At 33.2% G+C, this 15793-nt stretch overlaps 1 protein-coding gene and 1 long non-coding RNA gene across 2 annotated transcripts in view; one reads left to right on the forward strand and one right to left on the reverse strand.

The window, feature by feature from the left end:
• The window catches only part of LOC127727026 (uncharacterized), a 219950-nt gene that overhangs the window by 162841 nt on the left and 41316 nt on the right, over positions 1 to 15793 (forward strand). The gene's annotated exons all lie outside the window — the stretch shown is intronic.
• Positions 1236 to 3814, reverse strand: LOC127727115 (uncharacterized). Its single transcript, XR_007993778.1, has 2 exons — positions 3689 to 3814; positions 1236 to 1376 (listed from the first exon to the last, which is right to left on the reverse strand). It is a non-coding gene; the product is annotated as an uncharacterized LOC127727115 (long non-coding RNA).

A 15793-nucleotide genomic window follows, 5' to 3' on the forward strand; every position in this document is an offset into this window, starting at 1 on the left:
GTCCCTGCTGCAAAGACTGCAAAAACTACAAAAGCTCCAAAAGAAGCATCAACCGCAAGTACATGTAAATCAGAACGAAGAAGCTTCAAAATTACGTGACTGAATAATCAAATTATCTCTATGTTAACATAAATAGAACCACATTAGTGTAAATTACGATGACATTTTTTCAACACCAGAAATATGTGCCCTCTTTCAAAATCCCAGACAAGAAATTTTGTGCTTCAATACAGAGCCGTAAAGTTTTTGAATATTGTCTATTGTTAAAGTGTCGTATGTTTTAGTTATATCGCTATGCTTTTTGTAACCCTAATAATTGAGCAACTCAGATGAGAAGAGTTGTGATTTGCTTTAGTTTTTTTTAGCCACAGCAAATATAAATGTGCTTGTTCAATGTTTGGTGACAAACCATGTTAATTGTTGTCGGCATGATGCTTTGTAAATAGGTTCCCTATAACATTTTTTTGTTGGGTAACTGCTGACAGTTTACCATGTGAAAATTCTGAGAAGCCAAAAATAATGCGGAATGTATAAATACGTAGCAATGTCAGATCTAAACAAGAAGGTTAAATATGATAGCATATATTGATGTCACCTTTCTGTAAATTCAACTTCGATTCACAACTGCTTGTCAATGGCAAATATTTCATGTACAGTCAGCCTGATTAAACCGAAATGAACTATTTTCAAATTATGTTTAAAGTTTGTTTTTATGTTATGTCGTTACACCAATGTCCCATGCTAGTGGTGGTGATGAGCGCCTAAAAATATTTAACATTGTCACATTCTTTATGTGCCCGTCTCAAGTCAGGAGCCTGTAATTCAGTGGTTGCTGTTGGTTCATGTCCGTCATATTTGAATTTTCGTAAATTGCTTTGTTATTGTAGACACTTCGTTTTCTCTAGTGAATTGTGATGTATTTTCCATGTCGGGGACTTTTGAAGCTGACTGCACGGGATAGGTTTTCTCATTGTTGAAGGTAATTACGGTGCATTCCAATAACTTACATCCACTTCATTGAACTTCATTTGGACTAAAGGAGTTGTCTGATGATCATTAGCAAAAATATATAAAAATCTCCTTAAAGTTTGCTTCAAGTGGCTATTCCTTTAATATATAAAGATGTGTGGTTACTTGTTTTTTTTCTTTCATTTAACTGTTATCCAAACTGAGCGTGTTAGTGAATTTCTGCATTCCTGTCTTAGTTTTAATGTATATAATAATAAAAATGTATATTCAAAGACTTAAATATTTATTTCTCCATGTAAGACAAGCATGACAAATTCAATGAAATTAAAAAAAATACTAAAAAAAGTCATTTTCTCCTGTAGTACTTCTCCCTTCTTCTAATGCGTGATTTCTTTCTGGGGGTATTCCTACAATAAAGAATATATTATAAATAAAAAGAAATAATCGTTGTCAAGTTTATAGCATAGGCAATTCATTAATTTTTAAGACAGTAATCTGAGACTTGAGACTCAGCAGTAATTGACCAATCATGTCAATATGGATCAAAATAGTTAAACTGATAAAGGATGCAGACCAAAGGTGCATGTACTTTTTACATCATGTTTGGGTCAATTATTTAAAAAAAATACCTCTATTTAGGAACTCATGATGTACTGGTATTTCACATGGTGACACATTTTCATTGCATAATATTATTATACTAGCATGTATAGACTGCATATATATTATCAATGGAACCAAATATAAATCTAAATTTCTTTCACTAACAATACAAATTCACCTATCAGACCTCATGTTGTGTGTGTGCAAGTTGTCTCGTGTGTTTCTCAGTTCTGCAGCGGGAACTTACTGATACAGAAAAATTGGAATTTCATATAATTACAAATTTTACATCATTACATCGGTTAATTACTAAGGCTTGCACATACATTATCCGGAAAACAGATTGTTCATCTGGATGTAAGTTATGGGTGAGTTGCTCATTGACCCTGTCCCACGGACTGGTAGCGCTTTCATGTCGATCCGGCCCCACGTCGATCCGGCCCAAGTCGATCCGTCCCACGTCGATCCGGCCCAACGTCGATCCGGCCCATATTTAAAGTCGATCCGGCCCCAATAAAAAAATATATTTATATAAGGAATAAAAATAAAGATATATTTTAATTGTAATTCATAAATGTTTATGAATTTTATTATAATGTAAAAGGTGTACGGTAAAAAAAAATGGCCTTTGACAAATATTTTCTTTAGATGAGTATAAAACAAGTAGGTTGATTATGTTTTCATTACAAATTTTCAAGATTATTGGGTATAAATATAATAAAAACGTATATAACAGAATTTAGTACAATCAACAGACATCAACATTAATCAGCAGTAATTAGCATTTTCTTTCAATTGACTGTGATCTTAACAAGTCTTTCATCCTGTGTAATAACAAATAGTTACTGTATACATACGATCCCCAAGCTGATACATACAAACTTTGTTTTTGTTTTAAGTTCTTAAAACTTCTCAAATTGAGAAATGTTGTTTGATTTGCCGAATCCTTTCTATAAAAGAGGAGACAGAATGCGTTTGCTTTTAATATCACAATGGCTTTTCCTTGTGTGGTATGTGACCAACATGTTAGACCTCGGCAGCATGCACTTCAGTAAATGATTTAAAAGTTATATATATATTTATGTGAGTGTCAGAGATAGTGTGTTTGTTAGTGTGTATGAATTTATTGTTATATTATAGTAGTGCTGATATTATATTTTAGAGAGTGAAAATGTGCATTCAGTGTAATTATTTTGTTATTATCTTGCAATAAAGAATAATGGATACTCATATAACTTTTTTTTTTCTACACACAACTATTCAAAATATTGTCAACTTTAAAAAAATATATTAACTATATTCGATATTACAAAAAAACAACATGTGTTATAGAAGCCTCTGATGTTACCTGAAAAAAAATTACAATTAATTATTATAACACATAACACCAAACAAAAGATCAAACTATAAAGACCTTGCTGATTACGTAACTTTAATCAATCAGGATTTGATTGAATTAAGTGATTACGAGTGGCATTACCTTAGTTCACAATCATCAGACAATTATTGAATAAACAAACCAATTATAGACTAATGATTTGATTAAACAAGTCATTATATGATGAGTTAAATTTTATAGGTTCCATTGGAATGTAAATATTTATTTAGCTATTCTGTGTGTGAATTAAATAAAATAAAAATCGCCATGACATTCAAAGTTATCATGGAAAATATATAACTTCATATTAATATGTTGAAGCTGCTATACAAACAGACACAATCACACTCAGTTTCGTATCGATTTAAAATAATTCTTTGACTGGTACACCAATACTTCACTTACCTGTTGTCATCTATCATCGATACTTTTTGCAAAATCCAATTATACTGTTAAAATCCTCCAAAGTCAATATAGTTTATTCATATTTTATTATGGGGCCGGATCGACTTTGGGCCGGATCGACGTGGGCCGGATCGACTTGGGACGGATCGACTTTGGGCCGGATCGACTTGGGGCCGGATCGGTTTGGGGACGGAACGACCGGATACCCTGGTAATAACTCGAGGTTACTTTCCGGTTTGGTCGGTAAATTCAAGTCTATAACTGCACTTATTTTATTTAAAGTGCTTATAAACCAACATTTATGAACATGTCAAATCTTATATTCACACTTACCGGAACATAACACTCTTTATAAATCCACATTTGTTAATTATTATTTTCTCTTTCGCTGTCAAAAATGGCGGTCGAATCTTTCTTGTCAATCATTGCGAGTCACGTGCCGAGTCACGTGATCGAAGACTTACATAGACAATAATAGTGCATTGACTTGACATATCAACGATATAAGGATGAGGCTTAGAAACAGGGAAATGCGAGGCTCTGCCGAGCTTTTTCCCCGTTTCGGGCCGAATCCTTATATCGTTGATATGTCAAGTCAATGCACTATTATTGTCTTTATACTGCAATCTAAAAAAAAACATTTTCATTTGTTGTTTAATGTGTTAATGTTATTATTTGATTTAAATATTGGGAAACTTCCCCCTTTTATAAAAAGGCCTCATATCATGCAGGCGGGGAAATATACATAACAATGAAATGTACATTGCCTGTTGAAACCCGCAGTCGATGGTGAACGAATTTGTTTGAGAATGAACTAAAATATCAACAATAAGCATAAAACCTAATGATTTATAGTTTGCAAACCAAAAGTATCAACAAGTGAAATATGTTTTTTTTCTAAAAATTGCAAAAGAAATAAGTTTGAGTCGTTGCATACATTGGAAACAAGAACAGGTTGAATAGGTCGTATGAATAATTAATTATAATTTCGGCAATTTCTATTTAAATATTCATGAGGAAAAGTGATATCAGGTCAGTGACTGTATATGACATAGAAATATACGGTCAACGCATTTTGACTGCTCAAATAGAACGAGTGCAGTATAAAATTAATTACTATTTGACTGGTCAGTACGGGAAGTGACCAATCTCTGTGTTATAGTAGTCTCAGATCTGATATATAAAGCTGTCGGTATGTATTTATCTTTAAAATTGATACATGAACATTTTAACAGTCATAAAAAGCTATTACATAACCTAGCTCTGACATAGCCAATCACATAAAATACATGCCTGCAAAGGTATATTAAAACTTAATACCATTATTTTTTTAATAGGGCGAATTGACTCTAAGGGCGAACGAACCTAGGACGAACATGTAATTAGGGCGAACGGACCCGTTTTTATTACGCTCATTACTATTTATTCTACATATAATATAAACAAGTAATGCAAATGGACATACAAGACAATAAAAGCTGCATGTTCTGTAAAATTGGTGCTGGTAAGGATCAGAACACACAAATCTTGTATCAAGTAAGTACACAAATTGTACTTTTTATAGATCTGTTTACAATATTGTGGGTCAAAGTTCATTCTACAATTATAGACACAGCTTTTTTTTCTCTATTCTTTATATTTTTGGCCGTCCTTTATTCTGCACTTCGTGCCCATTATTCTCTATCCACCAGACCCTCAGGTCTTTTCGCCGGTGTCTGTTTATTAAGCTATGAGTTTGAAAGTTATGTTTTATAAGATATACATTGAATTTCCTTGATTGATTTAATCAAACTGGCTCTATATTTGTTTTTCATGTACTGACTTTGAATGATAAAACTTTTATGTTTTATTATCATATCCGATGCGTCAATCCGAGATGTCCAGAGTATAGTAGTCTCAGTTTCGATACTAGTAGACTATTTAGTACTGTTTGTGATAATGTAATAATACAAGACTAATGACCATCTTCAATCTTTTACTGAGACATTCTTCTTTGAATTTATGTGAACCCATGAACGAAGTTTGGGGATGGAAGCCACGGTACACCAGGAATCACTTTGTCTGTGCCAATCATTTCGGTTTCATCGATATCTTTTGAATGCCTTGGAGCCGGGATTATTCGGCATGAGTGATACTTGATATTCCTGTAGGTCCAATACCAGAGGGTGTCGATACTTTGGTGTCAATCAAGGTCTAGTAAAAATCCTCTTCATATTTTGTCAAATATTCATGTTCAACTATTTGACCCAAGTTCTCATATTTGATATATATACCATACTAAAACGTATATCCAATTTACAAAAAAGTCCAAAAAGATACAACTAATAATGCAAAGAAACAATTAACAACGCAAAGAAACAATTAACAATGTCCGGACTCGCTATAATGTATCAACATTTCGTGCGTATTTTAGACTAGACGTCATTTAATTAACAACCGAGATGACCGTCGATTTTTTATTTTTTTTTTATTTTTGGTGTTTTAACGCCATTTTTAAGCACCGCTTTTGGGCTATTTCGTGGCGGCCAGCTTTTATTGGTGGAGGAAGCCGGAGTGCCCGGGGAAAACCACCGACCTTTGATAGGAAAACTGACAATCCTAGTCAATTAAGATTGGAGTCGAGTGCACCCGCACGAGCGGGATTCGAACTCACAACCTCAGTGTTGACTGGCAAGTGATTGCAGTAGTAACTACTTAGACCACTCGGCCACCGAGGCCCCTGAGAGATGACCGTCGAAGACGGCCAATGGTCATATTTTGACCTCATTGACTCACTGCTCTCATTTGGATTATATTGGAATGATAACAGCTAAATAAGAATAAAAAATGCTATTTTCTGTTAAGGCCGCACACAAGCATTTTACCTTGCATAGACATGCGTAAAATATATTTCATTATTTTTCTCCAAAATAATAACCTTTATTCAAAGATTGAAAACGCATGATCTGTAAAGTTTCTAAAAAAAATTGAAGAATGTGCTATTTTAATATTGTAAAAATTATGTGTATTACTAAAATTTTATGAAAAAGTAAGAAGTCGCAAACCGAACCTTTTTTTACCTTTTATTTCATAGATAAAAATATCATAAAGTCGTCCAGTGTCCAGTTTGATGGTCAATTAATTTACTGTACTCGTGTGTGTAAAAAGAAATAAAAAAATAACTTCTTTATACAGAATATTATATGATTAGGGACTTCCAATATGTGCAAAAAAGTTACGATTGGATGATGGGTATAATATGTGTTACTGTTGTAACATTAAACATACACCGAAAGTGTTCTGCCTTACGATATAACCTGTGTATTTAGCTTCCAACCTTCAAATATGACTGCTTCACTCCCAGGTTATTTTTCAGTATACAAAATAGTCCTTAAGTATATCGACTCCATGTCTAGCATATTTCCGTCTAGCTGTAAGCAACTCATGGTGGTGTAAACATTATCACTTTAGCCCATTTTAAAGTAAACAAACACGACTGAGGGAATCTGTTAATGAAGTACGTATAGTGTAAATATGCACAAGCTTAAAGTATTAATTGAGAAATGTATATGCCAAATGATGGGGCAGAGGTAAATGGGAAGTTGACTATTAAAAAGTTGAAATCATCACGTTTGTCATGGATTCACGTTTGGAATTGGTCGTCTATTTACCTCAATTTTAATGAAGATATCAAGATATAAGGCATACCTTATTTAGTTTCGGTAGTACCCTTAATCTCAAATTCACTGGGATTTATGAGATAAAAGCACTCACTGATATGTTAGTTATTAATTGACCGGACATCATATGTATACAGGAAAGTGAAATTAAAGAACTTTGCAAGATTCTTTTTGTTTTGTTTTGGTCTTTGAGAATGTCCTGTGTGAAGTTTGCTTCATATGAGTACAAAAACAAGTCGACCAGTAGGGGTGCATATTTAGTACCCATTGTAATAACTGCTGTCTGTTGAAATCTCAATCCACCAAACTCAACAAACATGTTGTTGACCAGAAGTCCAGCTTTTATTTTATGTTAAAACCAAAGAGAGAAGGACGGATCTGTGATGTACAAGCAAATCGTTCCTATAATAAACTCATAAGAACTCTACACACTTGGGAAATCCCCCAAACATAAACCCACCAAGTACATTTACTTTTAAACCTTAGATAATATAATCTCGCTTCTATACAACGCAAAAATATTAAGTGCAATAATATGATCTCTACTCATATTTGCTTTATTGAAACACGAAGCTTTGACGAGCAAAGTTCTTGGACCAAGTGTCAGAGCGAATATGAATCAATATTATGCTCATTAAAACTGTTTCAAGATACGCAAATACAGCCTTGTTGGCAATATTTTCACATCTTTAAATTGGCAAAGAAGTGTATGAAACAAATTAATGCGTTGTTTAAAGGTATGCAGCGATTTCTGGAATTTGCTAGATCGAAAACCCGAGATTAAGTGACAGAACTTAAAACGAAATCTGGTATACTTTTTATGTGTTGCCTCTCTTATTGAAAAAGATGATGACAGACTTCTATAATAAAGCATTTATGCATAAGACTGCATACTTTGACCATGTTCATGAGGAAAATGTTGGAAGAAAAATTGAAAACCGGTAAAAAAAAATCCACATCGATTTCCTTTGTAAAATGGGTTCCATTCGCTACAAATCTATTTTTTTTTTTTGGGTGAATTTGTAAAAAGAAAATTAAGCCCGAAAATAAAACATGCTACACCGAAGAATAATTAAGTGGGGTTTCTCCAGTATGCTCACGGAGATTCTCATTGACAGCATATTTGTTGAATTTGGATCCCTCTCCCTGTCGACTTGTTATTATTTTCATATGAGAGAGTCCTTTCAGATACTTATAAAAAACAATAAGATCAAAGAAGTACGATCATTTGATTTCACATACAGATATATCCATGATGACTGTTCTCTCCATTAACCTATTATGTCTGTTTTTGATTTCTCACCCAGTTTTGTCAATATAAAGGAATTATAAACAACTGTCATACAAGTGGGAGGTTTAGCTAGCTAAGAAACCAGGTTTAACCCACAATTTTCTTCGAAAAATGCATGTTCCAAGTCAGGAATATGACAGTTGTTTTTCACTCGTTCCTTTGGTTGATAACGTTTGATTTTGTCAGTTTTCATGGACATGGAAATACCGGGCGTCCGTCCGTCCACTCTTGTTAGCGCTCTCACGTGTACAATTCTTGCCAGATTTTTATGAGAAACTTATATCATAGGCTTATATCATCAATGTTCTTGAAAAGTTCAAAAATCAGTGCCAATCAATTATATTTAAAAGAGTTATGCCCCTTGAAAATATTGATTATATGAAAAATTGCAATGTTATCGCTCTCATGTGTTCAATTCTTGCCAGAAATTTATGAAACTTATATTATAGGTTTATATCAACAATGTGTTTGATACTTTCGAAAATAAGTTCTGATCAAATATTTTTAACGTGTTATGCCCCTTGGAAATATAAATTATAATGGAAATCACATTGCATTTGCTCTGAAGCCTGAATTTCTCTTAAGATATTAATAAAAAGTTTTAAAGAAAAAAAAAATGGATGTTTTAGTGATTGCCCATGTACCTTAGATAGATTAAATATGTGCAACGCGGGGGACATTGGAACTCTGTTCTTTTATTGAATTTACATAAACAGTTCAGTATTTTTGTTATACGTTTTTTATCAAACTTTTCAGGATAAAACTATTTGTACTTTATCGGGAGAGTGTATGTATGTCAAAAATATTTTAATATACTATATAATAGTTTACGCCCAATTACAAAAACGTTTTTGTTGCCGTCTTCGTTAGATTTATATGCAATCCTGGACGATTGTTTTATTGTATGTTTGTTTTTACTATAATTTTTTATGTATCTATGATGTATCTTTACACAATATTTGCAGCTGGATTACAATTATTGACACGTTAACCGATTATGTCTGTTTTTGGATGCTCACAATATTTTTTGTCAATATAATGGAACTATATCCAACAACTGTCATACAGGTGGAATGTTTAGCTAGATATAAAACCAGATTTAACCAATCATTTTCCTCGGGAAATGCCTGTACCAAGTTAGGAGTATGACATTTGTTTTCCATTCGCTCCGTTGGTTGATATAGTCGATCGCTCGGTTTTATCAGTTTTTATGGACTTTCCCTTTTTTAACTTACCTATGAGCTCGGTTTTTTTTTTGTTATTACATTTTTTGCAATATTTTGTTTCATGTTTTTATTATCATTTTAATCTATGCCCAGATGTAGATCAATGCACTAGTATTTCATTTTTAGGAAATTGAACATTCGTTATATATATATATATGATGCATTTGATATTTCATTGTCAGAAATGTCACAAATCTGCCATGCTGGAGGGGTTTCGATATAGTGCAATTTCAAATTATCAACATTTGGTTTTATTTGGGGCTTATTTTGTATATGACATAAGACAGCTGGCAATTTGATTAAGACTACCGAAGGACTTATCCGAACTCAATCAAATTTAACACCTGCCACGCAGGAACCCCACCTCCAAACAAAATCATTTGGCTCGACAGACCGTGCTTTAATTCTATCATAATCATGTTTTTGACCTTAAGCCGCCATGCCAAGACTTTCCTTTTCAAAACTATTTGATTTAGCAAGTACACATTTCAGCAACTCTACGTTCTTTTACATCCCATCATCATTTTGTCGGGGGAACAGCCAGTACTATCATGTTGTGAATTTCTATATGCTATAAGAAAAAACGACAAGGTATCATTCAAATCTTTGCTTAATGATTTTCATTAGTGTTATAAATTGCCGATAATTACCAGCCAAATCAAGAAAACTTCTTTCCTCGTGGTCTTTTTTAACCGTTTTTATATTAGAAGGATCACATGTTATGCCTGCCTCATCTACCGTATACCCTGAAAATATAACGTAATTTATGAAAAGATAAAATTTATAAAACGGGTCCCAGCATTGTTCAAACCAGACCGGAGAACTTTAAACTCAAATAGTCCCATATATGTGTTGTATGTGTCCGTTCTTTACACCGATGGTTCATTTCAACTTGCAGCTAACCACCGGTCAAATTAAGTGTATTTTACATTCAGAAACCTAAAGAATCCGCAGATGTTCAAGTTCTAGGTAGAAGGTATGCGTTATTCTTCTTGACATAGTTAACTCTTCTAAACTCAAAGCAAGATCTAACCGATTCGTCTTTCCTTTTTACAAGCAAAATTTGTGCAATGCATGCGATTTTATCTTACATTTTCTGAATTTCAGTTTCAAGAACCTGTCTTTTTGTAATGTGAGGTATTGGTGGAGATAGTTTAATGGGTTTCGCATCACCAGACTTTATGACATGTTTTAATAGACTGGCACATTTTCTGTCTGGTCCAATAAAAATATACTGAAACTCACCAAATAATCCTTGCTTGATCGCTTTTGATTCTCAACAACTTTAGAAAAATGTTTTATCAAATAATGGATTCAAATATTTAATTCAAGTTTTTCCTTGTTTAGAAACTACGCCTGTATTCATAACAGTAGAGAAACAGGTTTAACCGGTTTTATAATCCCTACTTTTTTTGACAAGGAACATTCCAAGAAAATGCTCCTTGTACCAATCTTTTCTTTGAAAAAAGACAGAATATACCAAGGGGACATTCAAAACTCATAAGTCGAAGATAAACTGACAACGCCATGGCAAAAAAGACGAAAAGACGAAAAGACAACAAGAGCACAAAACGCTACATAGAAAACTTAAAACTGAGCAACAAGAACCTTACCTCCAAAATAACCGGGGGTAATCTCAAGTTGTCCAGAACTTTCAGATAAAATGCATATTGTCTCACCATCAATATTAGCCAAGCGAACTGTTATTTTAAGCTGAGTTATTTTGATATTAAATGCTGTTAATTTTTGCTCCAAATCGGAAATAAATATATGCACAGTGCTCCTCATGTTCATTCATTCATATTAAGAGTGTACTTGACAGTCCTATCGTTATAGATATTTCCGTACTCAACTACTTTCTTCAAGTTACGAAGTTAGAAAAAATTGTAAAACTTATGTACAAGTATCAATCTTTTAGTGTTTGCACTTAGCATAATATACTAGATACTAGATACAAGTAATTCGTGTAAACATCTTAACGAAATACATGTAGTTGTTTTCCGAAAAAGAAAATAAATATCAGTTTCAAACGCCCAAATTACAGACGACTACTGTAGTTGTCTTTCTTTCCACGTGCGATATAAGATTAGACAGACAAAACACAAAGTGCCATCAATGCTGCTGTACTTTATTTATAACCATGGCTTAATATCCCTGCTACATACATATGTCAAAATATTGACTCGGCACATCAACTTTTGTCACACTATTTTGTTTAATATCACGTGCTCAACAATATGCTTATTTATCAGAACTACATCGATTAAGCACGAATTAACATAGACATAGACATCGAAGTTTTATTTAAAGTCGTTACACATATATTACAAGTTACATAAGTTCTGTAGAGCTTTTAACTTGCATACATAATGACAATAAAATAAATATACAATACTGTTAGTGTTGCAAGCTCGCATGAAATAGTACTACAAAGCTTATGTTAAATCCGTTTAAGCACTAAAATCATTTTTCTTTGAAACCACTGAACGGATTTGAACTTCTGTTTGGTATGTAGAGTAAACAAATTTTATCTGATATTTTTATCCGTCAATTAACTTGATCGCCGTTGCTAAATAAAGGCAACAGAATTATACCGCTGTTCAATAGTCATAATTCGATTGAACAAAAACAAACCCGAAATGCCAACATACTTAGAAACGGACTGTGTGATAACAACTGCCATATTCCTGACTTGGTACAGGACATCGAACAATCTAAAGGAGGTAAAACTGCAGGTTTTGTTAAGAGATTTATCTCATAAACTAAAAGCAGTTATAGCAAAACTGACACGAATACAAATGATCAAATGGAAAAGATCTATCTACCCTGACTTTTTTTTTAGAAAAATCAAACTACATTCTTTTTAGAATTATTCCCCTTGAAATATCATTTTTTAGTAAACTGTTATATGTTATTATCTTTAAAACTAATAGATAGATAGAACCTTTAAATGGCAAAAATGACCAACAAGACAATTTCTACAAATAAAAAAAACACATTTCGAAATACGTCAGTCGAATACTTATAAGAGATATTGCCCCTACATGATGATTTTACACTTTGTTTTCGTTTTTGGCTCTTATCTTTAAAACCGCAATTGCCAGTTGCATCTTGGGCTAGGAATGTGTCATAAAGCAAAGTAATGTCACGCTTTGACCCCTATGGTAGTAAAATCTTTGTCTGATGTGTGTCCTTGGTATACATTTTGTACTGTAGAACTTAGGTTGTCCAAACTTGGTATGAGGATGTATCATGGCATGGGGTGAGTCGTCACTCTGACTTGACTATGACCTTTGGCATCTATGATAGTAAAAGTTTGTCTGATTTTTGTCCTGCGCATACCTTCTGTATCTTAGAACTAAGGTTGACCAAACTTGGTATGAGGATGCATTATGGCCTGGGGTGAGTCATATACCAAAGTCAGGTCACTCTGAACTTGACTTTTACCTCTGACACCTATGATAATAAAATATTGTTTGATTTGTTTTACGGCGTATAACTTTTGTACCGTAGCACTTATATCGACATTATGGGACCGGGGATTGTCAAATTCCAAAATCAGGTCACTCTGACCCTGATATTGACTTCAAATAAATAGAGAGAAATTGTTATCAACAAAAATGATCAACAAAAAAAGAATACAAATAGGTGAACATCATGAACATGTGGATTTAATATTTATAGAAGTTACTTCCCCCAAATAACAATTTTTGACAAATTTTAGCGTATTTGTAAATATCTTGAACACTTTAAACAGATGGAGAGACACTGGTAACAGCGGAAAACTGATCATACAGAAAGACAAGATCTACAGGAGAGTGTGTTGGAAATTGTAAATTGACTCCTTATTAGGATTATTGTCCTTAAATGACTTGACCATTTTTTCCCCCAATTATTCTCCCAGTGAATCTGGATCAAACCTGGTCACAATCTTACTTTGTGTGTGACACTTTTGGTAATGATTTAAATGTTGCGTAGTTTTACCAGGTCTGCAATTCAGGCTTCTAGCAGCCCGACTAGAGGCATTAGTTGGTCTTGACGAACTATATGATTGAAATGGTTACTTACTCTATAATAATATTTTTTCTTATCTATAACAGTAACGCTTCGTTACGATGTTAGAAAGCCAAAAATATACAAAATGTTTGAGAGTGAAAAAGGACCCAAATAGAACAGTCAAAATGTCCCAAGTTCAACTTTGCTCAAGGGAGTTGTAACCTTATTTTCGACACACTTACATAATTATATAAACTGGAAATTTACAACCAAAATGTATCATTGCAAGCATGCCAATATCAAATCACTGACTATAGTGGGTGAATGGTTTAATCTGAACTTACGTACATGTATACTGTTTCCGATCAATTATTCGAGCATCGCTCAGATAACTGCAAGTTAACTGAACGCATGTAATCTTTTTTCTCATATTTGACAAAATTGAAAACCCTTTTTTGTTTATATCTGGAACTACTTGAGTCATTCCCTGCTAACCTTTTCATAACACTGAAATCTGTACTGTTTCAGATTTATGCCAGACCGTATCGACTTTCATTCATTAGTTTCTAATCTGTTCATGCCCCGGGTACTTTTGATTTTGTGTTCTTGATTTCTTCTTTTGATTTACTGATCAAATATTGGAACTTGTTTAATATCTGTGTAACTTGTATATATTTTGATTGTAGCTGCAATGCCTAGACATCAACTCTGCGTCAAAAGTCTCGACTTTTCCTGGCATGTTTTGAAGGCATGGCACTATATGGTTTACATAACAAATTGTCTGTCTGATTTTTTACACAATTATTTTTAGCTTTCATATCCTGAATGACAATAAAACGTTCTATTTCTTAAAATAAAATCTGGACGTAGTCACATTGGATATTTGCTTTGTAATGAAGTATTCAATTTGGCAGTAAGCACTTTTTTAAATAGAAAGATATAAATAATTAAAAGATTTGTCAAAATAACATTAAACTGAATTAAAAACTTCTATAAGTAGTTCTTAAGATAACTGTTTTGCTATTATTGGGATCATTATAAAAGATACAAATTACTATCACTATTTGCGTAATGGCAGAGATTAAGTACTTCCATATCCACTAAAACGTCAACAAAGTGAACTGGAATAGTTAATTTACTATTCAATTAATCTGCTAAAAGATAGATAGAAAATCGATAACAATTATAAAACAGTAAAAATTAAACAATTACCAAATAAAATAGACAAAAATAGACGATAAAATTATAAGCATCATAAACATTGAACAAATGCATGTAGTTTATTATATATTTTACAACTTTCTTATTCAGTTTTGATTATTGTGTTTTTTAAATTTATCGATTTATTTTTGCTCTCAGTGTTTCAATATTTATAACGGTCTATCAAATTTGATCGTCCTGAACATACATGAAATATTTGCCACTAGACGTTAAGCAACCAACAATCAATCAATCAAATTTTGATAACGAGCATACGTGTATTTAGCTGTAAACCTTGTCTTATTGTCCAGTCCAATTTATAGGATAGCCGACCTAGTTAGTGCATCTGTCAAATACTTACCATACAATGGGGTGCTCATGACTTCATTTATATTCATTTGGAAGTAAATATTATAAAAGCTGCAACTTGGTAATGAATAATATATTGTGTTTACTCATTTCATTGACATGTTCATTAGATCATTTAGCGTCAATACACTTGCATTCATTGTAGGTTAATAAGTTAGTATAAGCTGTGGTCCGCACCTCGAATCTTCAGCACTTGTAAAGGCAAAACGTTTCGTACACAATACGTGTAACTTTTGTATTTATATTGATTTATAGTTGTTTGCTTAACGTCCAGTAGCAAATATTTCAATCATGCTCAGGACGAGAACAAATAAACAATTAAAAGAATAGGTAGGTCCTACAATAGTGGACGATCTGGATGAAGGGCGGGAAATTTGTAATGCCACTGGTGGAAAATGAAGGTATATTGGATAAGGACAGAAATTTAGCCTTGCAATAAGCCACCTACAGACCCTCAGAGAGTTGTTGCAAGGGTTCTAAACGTGTAGAGAGTTTCACTCTCTCTACACGATGCATAGGATATAACGTCCCCATTCCGACCGGAAGTGGCTGCGAATCCATACATCCCGCACAGACAAATGACACCCCACTTTGGTGAGAGTTTTACTGCCGATCGGAAGAAGATCGAAAGTGACCATATTTCTATACCCCAGTCACCCTTTGCGTTTTGTATCTAGATAAAAGTAGGTTCCATTTC

The sequence above is a fragment of the Mytilus californianus genome, unplaced genomic scaffold (assembly GCF_021869535.1).
Source record: "Mytilus californianus isolate M0D057914Y unplaced genomic scaffold, xbMytCali1.0.p SCAF_1, whole genome shotgun sequence".
Taxonomy (NCBI): Eukaryota; Metazoa; Mollusca; class Bivalvia; order Mytilida; family Mytilidae; genus Mytilus; species Mytilus californianus.